Source organism: Neolamprologus multifasciatus, chromosome 3 (assembly GCF_963576455.1).
Source record: "Neolamprologus multifasciatus chromosome 3, fNeoMul1.2, whole genome shotgun sequence".
NCBI lineage: Eukaryota > Metazoa > Chordata > Actinopteri > Cichliformes > Cichlidae > Neolamprologus > Neolamprologus multifasciatus.
The window spans coordinates 31,652,788-31,660,924 of record NC_140441.1 but is presented as its reverse complement, the minus strand read 5'-3'; the positions used below and the strand labels follow the sequence as shown (position 1 = coordinate 31,660,924).

General features: G+C 40.0%; 3 long non-coding RNA genes across 4 annotated transcripts; 2 read left to right on the top strand and 1 right to left on the bottom strand.

The window, feature by feature from the left end:
* Positions 1-1,197: 1,197 nt before the first annotated feature.
* LOC146522587 (uncharacterized) lies at positions 1,198-5,378 on the bottom strand. 2 transcript variants are annotated; one of them, XR_014872525.1, is made up of 5 exons: positions 5,084-5,339; positions 3,186-4,851; positions 2,343-2,551; positions 1,999-2,179; positions 1,198-1,626 (listed from the first exon to the last, which is right to left on the bottom strand). It is a non-coding gene; the product is annotated as an uncharacterized LOC146522587 (long non-coding RNA). The 2 variants fall into 2 exon arrangements; XR_014872524.1 differs by having other exon boundaries at positions 1,198-2,179; positions 5,084-5,378.
* Positions 2,547-2,917, top strand: LOC146522588 (uncharacterized). Its single transcript, XR_014872533.1, has 2 exons — positions 2,547-2,669; positions 2,716-2,917. It is a non-coding gene; the product is annotated as an uncharacterized LOC146522588 (long non-coding RNA).
* A 180-nt stretch (positions 5,379-5,558) lies between the features above and the next one.
* On the top strand, positions 5,559-7,699 carry LOC146522586 (uncharacterized). Its single transcript, XR_014872531.1, has 3 exons — positions 5,559-6,349; positions 6,824-6,981; positions 7,597-7,699. It is a non-coding gene; the product is annotated as an uncharacterized LOC146522586 (long non-coding RNA).
* Positions 7,700-8,137: the final 438 nt, after the last annotated feature.

The window sequence follows — 8,137 nt, the reverse complement described above, 5'->3', positions numbered from 1 at the left end:
AGCTATAAACACTACAAACTACAAGCTACAAACATTGCGGCTGAAAGTTAAAAACTGTCTAAATTCTTTCATCTTTAATAAAATGATCAGCATTGTGGCTTTACTAGGTGTAACAATTAAGTTTAACATTCAGGCATCCATGAAAACATAATTTATTATATGTAACAGAGTTTGAAGTTAGCAGGGAGTTAGCTTGCTAGTTTCCACCTAAACATGATATAGCATGTTCTGACAGAGATTTTGGAAAAAATTAAAACGTACAGCTCTGCTATCACTTCCAAGATAAATGAAGATAGAAAACTAAACGGCAGTGACTTTTATAGGGTTACTGAAGTTGGATTAGCTGGTATATTATAGCTGTGTCCCAAAACGTCGGCTGCATCCTTCTGAGGACCCGGCCCACGTAGACCACGAGGGCTGGGTCATCGTGGTCTACGTGGGCCGGGTCTTCCTTCGAAGACCGAGAAGGCCGGAAGTGCGAGGCTGTGAAATTGGACGGTCTAGCCTTCAGATTTGCGTCACCGCTGTGTCGGTGGAGTTTAATAAACTCGGCCGTCTGTTCCTTGCTATCTAAAATATAACAGGACACTGGCGTAAATTCTTGACCGTCTCACACTTCTGTTTAATCAATTTTGACGTTTATTCAGCTGTGTGAAAATCCTGGAGGAACCCACCCGATGGATTAATAAAGTTTTATTTAATCTAATAACTTTGATCTCAGCCAGACCGATTTACTCCGGAACAAATAAAACACCGAAAAAGGGTAAAAAATTACATTTTTAAGTTATCCGAGTGACTTATATATCATGTTTAACCTGAGTAGCGAAACAGCGGGGGTCTGAAAACGATGAAGCCGGGAGTCCGCTGCTCTCGCTGGCTGGAGTGACCATTGAACCCCCCGGCTTCCCAGATAGCAAGGAAACATTGAAACAACGTTGAGTCAATATCAGGCGACGTCATTGAACCAACGTTGAAGTGTGACGTTGACCTAACGTCACTCTTGCACCCTTTTTTAATGTTGAAACAACGTCAGGTTTTGATGTTGAATCAATGTTGAAACCTGACATTGAAACAATGTCAGATTCTGATATTGAAACACTGTTGAGCTATGGTGTTGATTTTCCACCTCTTTCGCACAGTTGCTTTTTATTAAAACAACAGTTAAATCATGACTGGAAATCTACCTTTCTTTATAAGTATTTTAACCAATACTAAACTACTGCATGTTTCCATCAATACTTAAACCACCTAAACACATAATTGTACTTATTCCTCAAATTGGACACCCTTTATAAAAACAACAACAACAAATGTCTCACAATGTATCATGTCAATATTAATATCCTAAAATAAGAAAGCATTGCATGTGATGTAACAGAGAAAAAAAATAAACAAAAAAAGGTCAATAGGCATGTTTCGTTTGCTAAATACTTTATTAAAAGACAGTTTCCTATTTACATTTATATGTTTCACAGAAGTTTGTAATTTTTTACTCTGGGATGGGGATACATGATGTGCGTCCTGCACCACCCAAACGATCTGGGGCGTATCGGAGCCATTTCTGCACTGCTTGTGCAAAGACAAACTCGGACATAGAGTTTGCCCCTAACTGCTGCGTCAGGCCATCTAGGAAAAAAATACACACACACAAACAAAAAAAGTGAATTAGAGCACATGAATAAGCTCTTGTTAACTGTCTTCAGCGGGGAGAAAGTATGTAAACTCCTAGGCTGATAAACATGAAAGTCACCAGGCGTAAATGTGCAAACTGCCGCATTTGATTCCCAAAGAGCTATGAGCGGAAAAAGTGATAAGTCTTAGCATGGTGTGCCGTGTATCCTTTAAAACAAAATAAACATGGGGTCCTCGGGCTGTACAACTACAACCCGAGGACTAAACAAGCCAAAGACCAAAGACTCCATCTCCAGATTAACCGGACATGAAAGTCTTGTTATTAAGAAAGACAAAGTAATATAGCAAAAAAACTGTAAAACTTACCACCATATATGCATTTGCAGAGCGCTGTATCTTTAAATGCCCTTTTTTGCTTTGTCTGGTCCTTGGTTTTTTTCCCTGCCCAGTTGAGTACCGAGGCCAGCTCATTTGTAATGGCATAAGCCATTACACGGCGGACTCGCACCTCCAGTGTGGTCCCTCCAATCAAGGCAAAGCGTCTCACCTATAGACACATTTTAAGAGATGGAATTAGCGTGTCTCATGTCTTAAATGTGTATGCAAGTGCTTGTGTGTTTAATCAACAGGCCGTTGTTATGTATTTAAATCACATCTGACAGCTATTACACTTTATAGTTACAAAGTGTACATAACCTTTATATACTTACCATTGCCTTATTTGCCTCTTATGATTGAAGAGCTGCCTCTGCATTGTTTAGCTCCTCAATGTTGTGCAAGGGCAAATCCAGAGGCAGTACCCCAGCATCTACCGATTCATTTCAGCAGGGATGGAGGATGGCTCTGACCTCCTCACGGAGTTCGTTAACAGCTGTCGTCAGGTCTGACAGCATAGCTAATATCTTTTGTGAGGTCGCATCTGTTTAAAAAAAACAATTCCAGAAAGATTAATGGTTTAAGCAGTGAGAGGCGAAAAACGAATAAATAAATAATAAAACGCAGTTTACGTGTGGACAAAAGGTGCAAACGCAAGGTAGGTGAGCGTGCAACGTAAAGTTAGGTGAGCGTGCAACGTACAGTTAGGTGAGCGTGCAACGTAAAGTTTGAATTGAGTGCGAATCGAAGCGGGTGCTCTCCAATCATTAAAAGTAACAAAGTCATTGAACACATTTATACAGTTACCTTTACGTTTATCAATCATATATCACAGATTTACAATTTTTTGTAGTACTATGCTAAAAAGCAACTACAGAGCGAAAGTCTGGGTCAAGCGCCGAGGCGACGGCAAGAACAAAGGAACCCTCTAAGCGTTAAAGCTAGCTAGCTAGCTTTGTAAGGGAATATAACGGAAAAGTATGAAACGAAAATGTTTTCTTTGTTGACTTTGTTCGCAGTGCAATCTATTTGTTGCCGGATTGTAAGATGAAAGTAGGCACAATTTTGGGCTCCCACATTTTGTCCGAAACTTTACATTAACAAGTTTGTTTGTTTTTTACTGTTATTCAAATGCAACCGTGGAAATAACGAATAGAACAAAAGTCATTCATTCTTACCTTATATTAATCGTGGTGCAGGCCAGTGCAGTGCATGAACTGATGCCTTCTCCGGTCAATTCCGCTGAGAGTAAATCTAATGTCCCGCTCTACTGTACAAGACAATGGTTACCTGAAGGGATGTACCACTGTGAGAGGGGGGGCTATGGAATAGTCCAAGTGGTAGCAGCTTTAATTTCCTGCGAAACCATAAATCAATGGTTTTTCAACGTGATTGTTGTCACCTTGTCAACTATAAATAGATCAACAATCAACGATGACAGAACAACAGTGAATCAATGTTATTTCAATGTCAGTGTCAGGTTTCATCAGTATTTCAATGTTGTTTCAACATTGGTTTTGTGTTGACATTTCAAGCATGACGATTCTGATGGTTCAGATGGAAAATCAACATCTGTTCAATGTCTCCTTGCTATCTGGGTTGCTATCGAGCGGGTGGGTAACAGACGTCTCCGAAAACGTCGGCACACTTTTGCAAATATGCAATGTCTTGATAAACCAAGCAGATATTTGAAATTTACACAGCTACTTTCGCCTTAAAATATGTTAAAAGTTTATTTTGTGACCCAGAAAGATTAATAAGACTAATTTTAAAACTCAGTAGCGGCCGCCATTGTTGGCAGCAGAAATTTGGCTGGGCCGCGCTATGAATTCTGGGATATGGTGGGCCACGAAGGACACACCCGACCCTAGGGGTGGGGGGAAAAATCGATACTGTGTAGGATCGTGACCCGACCCATCCTTCAAATTCGGGGAAATGAAGGACGCATTTGTCGGCCGCATTTGAAGGAGTCGACGAATTGGGACAGCCTTCGCCGCCTGGCTGTGGCGTAATCGGCCTTCAAATGCTGCCTCCGAAAGATGCAGCCGACGTTTTGGGACACAGCTAATGTTGTGCTACGTGATCGCTAGCAAAACAGCTATGTTAGTGTAACCCAGGTCCCACGTAGCTATGGTAAAGCTAGAGTATATAGTACAATGAGACTGGGCCTGGGTTCGTAGTGCTACTAATCATGATACTTGAGACCCTCTAATTGAATTAATAAGGACCACCACAACTGTATTTTACACAAATTAAATCCCTCACCGGGTATTTATTTAGACAACAAAGAAATGAATAAAATAAACAGTTACTTTTATAAAATGAATTGAATTCAAATAAACAAACACAAATGCTGTAAAAGTGACTACATGGGTTTTCAATAAAAGATTATCAAAGCAAAATACCTCGTTCTTAGGTGCCAACTGTTATTTCGGTTACAACAGCTCACATCTTTAACAGGGATGAATTTCAACCTTTGATAATAACTTTGCTTACAACTACACACTTACTCAATTTAAACCAAATTTGTAACAGTGGGCCCACACACACACACTTTAACCTGTCCACACTATACCTGTAGCACAGTGCTTGTTGCAGACCTGATTTGAAGTTTGGGTGCGGTGAGGCCTAAAACTGTTGGCCGCTTCACTCAAACTGAGCCATAAACAAAATACGTGCACTTTAGTTCCAGTTAGTACTCACGAGTCCAATGAGTTTGTTAGTGGGGCAATCACAAACGGGCAGTTAGTTCACCAGTAGTGAAGACAGTCAGGGGCGAGAAAACAGCAGGGTCCATTCGGGCAGAAACCTCTCTCCCTCTCCTTTCAGAGCGTCCCTCGGCTTCTAAACATATTAAAACACTTGAGCTACAATACCAAATGCTATCACATAACGATTTAGCATTAGCATGCTCTGACTAAAAATCACAGAGCTAAACATACAGCATGGCATCACAGCACATAACGCGGTAAGCTGCGCTAATTAACAAGCCGCTAGTTACCATCACATATCGCGCCATTTTACCACTATAACGAATAGTTACAGTACAAATGTCAAGGCACACAGACTCATTTACCGCTTGCAGATCACAAATAAGTAATATCAGGACCACGGGTAGTCGACCTCAATGATACACTTAGATGTAAAATCCACACCACGTTTGCCTTACGACATCTCTCTCTTCGGACTTAGCTTCTGTGTCCGCTCCCACAGATTCACACAAACCTTACCACTTGTCCCGCCCCCATAACAGAGAAGAGTGACATTGACTGGCTCGTCAGCACAAACAACCAATGACAATACAACATTGAGGTAACTGACATTAAATGGGTAAATAAATTTAGGTTACACCCCAACATATTTATTCTGCACAGAAAATGAACTCTAAATCATGGAACCCTTTTATTTACTGGACTCTTAACTGTAAATGAAATACATTTGTACCAAAGCATATGATTTTTAAACCTTTTATCAACTATTTATATTTTAACCATTTTTTATAACAGTAGACTTTTTTTCTTTACCCTGTATGCCTGAATAATTTCAGACAGGGCTACATTAGCATAAACACAGTGAAGCTAGAGGATGAATGCTAACATTTTTCCACTCGATAAAAGTTAATGTGAGGGTTTTACTTATATTGTTTCCCTTAATGCGCCTTATAATCCAGTGCGCCTTATGGTCCAAAAAATACGGTAGATATAAAAGTATATCATTAGCAAACATTTGTAAGTTACGCTACAGGTACAAATTTCAGGTAAATTATTTATGTACAAACTGACCAACAAAAAAACTTGAGGTACTCTGGCATTACTATGAGGTTTTTAGTGATATTTTATTAATTACTCACATGTTGTGATGAGAATAATGCAGAATTAAAAATTCAGCAGAAATAAGTGAAGTAGAGAGATGGCAACGTTGGAAAGACTGAGAGAAAAGACACCAGGGAGGGAGAGAGCTGTGAGCAGCATGGAAGAACTGATGAGGATGGTCAGACAGATGACTTCATATTCTTAAATTCATTCTGACATTTGATCACTTTGCTTAATTAGAGCTGAATGATGGTCAAACAAGATTAGAAACAAAGGATGACTCATGCTCTGGTGCTTAAACAAAACACTACACCTCTGACTGAGATGGACCCGTGCAGGTTCCCTGAGGAACTCCACACAGAACTTTACTTTGTTTCATGCTCGACCTGTGCAGCTTTTAAATAAAATGTTCTGTTAAACTTTTTGTTTTCAGCCTCAAGGGCTTTCTGCTGTCCTTACGTCTCCGGCCATCTTCAACTTCACAGCCCCGATGTGTCCGGAGCGCCACCTTGAGGCTGCAGAGGTCCTCGGTACCTGAACGCTTCACACTAGGCCATATTAGATTTAGTATAATAGAGACTGTGTGGAATGTCTACTTTATTTATCCAGCCAAACCAAAAGGTTTCCAGACTTCAATGAGCCAAATAAAATCACTCAGTTAGAAAAAAAGAAAGAAATACACTGGAGAGGAACATCCAACAACTACAGGGCACACAAACAGTGAAACATCAAACATCCAAGACAGTCACCGGGACCTTAAATGCCTCCATTGAGAGTCTTTTCAGTTATTTAAGAATATTGAAGGTATTCAAAAACAAGGTTTTTAAGGGCTCTTTGTACCTTTTTAAAGAAGTCTAAAATAGAAAAAAAAATAATTTTCTTTATTATTATTTTTTTCAGTAGTAGCACTTTATTTCTTCAGCTATCAATAGAAAATATCCAAATTCACCAAAACTGCCATCACTCTTTCAAAATTATGCAGTAACAGACTGTGCTATGTTCAGGTGCAGATATCCGGCAGGTGAAGAGGGAGGATGCGGGTGCCGTTGTGGCCGACAGGCTGCGTCAGACTCTGTAAGACCTGCATGTGGAAGATGGACTGGGAGCTGTGGGATACACCAAAGATGACATCCCGGCACTAGTGAAAGGAACTATCCCTCAGGTGGGTCAGAGTCCCCCTTCATATGTGAACTCCTGGGTTAATCTGTGAATTTCTTGAGTCATCCCATACGTTTACATTAAGACATCAACCTCTTTCTTTTGATGTCACTTCTATCCCCAGTTTGCTTCCTTGTGACGATTATTCAAGACCTTAGTGCTTAGGGTGTGAGAGGTCCTGGGTTCACATCGTGGTCGATCTCAGAGGCTACTTTCTTTGTATGTTTTTCCTCAAAAACATGTGCAATGTGTTTTCTGGTTTGAATGTTAGAAGGGTATTAAACTGTCCAGACAGAGTGGAAGGCCTCGTAGTATTGTGTTTTGTCCCCATGTAATCTTTTAATGCTCGAATGTGCAAGCTATTTTTGAGTGACATGTTCGGACTGCATTATGTGACCTTGTTATTCATAGACTTGTTTGATTCTTTGAATTAGCTGATTTCATATCTGCAAATGTGATCTAATGTGAGATAGTGAAGGACACAGGGCCAGGGTGGAGCAGGTTTAGACCTGGCCCCGTGTCCTTGACAAGGAGGTGCTATTTGTAACATGGCTTTAAGGAGATATTTGTTTGGATACATGTGTTGATTTATGTTTTATGTCTTCTGGTTTGTTTCCAGGAGCGAGTGACCAAGCTGTCTCCCAGAGTGGACACGGTGGAGGATCTGAGTCGGCTCTTTGAGGCCTGCATGAAGCGCTACTAAACTCAGCTGCAGTTCATCCCACAGCCACCAGAGGATGCAGTTCTGAGTCTAAAAACCCTCAAAATCGTTGACGTTTTTTCGTTTGAGTTTTGATTAGAAGATTCTTAGGGATTATTATTGAGCTCATCCTTTAAATTCTTTGAAATGATCACCGATTCAAACTTATTCAGCCTCTAACTGCTCATAACCACAATGTGTTCTAGTTTTAATTTGTGAAACTTTTAGAAAGCTGAGTGAAGTCATATTAAAGATATGGTAATTTTATGGAAATAATGAAGACAGTTTTTTGTTTTCTCACATTTAATCTGCTCTAACAGACAGATGAATTATTTCATAAAATCCTGCTTCAATATCAGAAAGTATCAGGTGTGTTTTAGATGTAACATTTTAAGGTTTCTGCTGCAGAAAGTCAAATTCTGATGAGTTGCTCAGTCTGGTATAGTTCAAATAAAGAAGC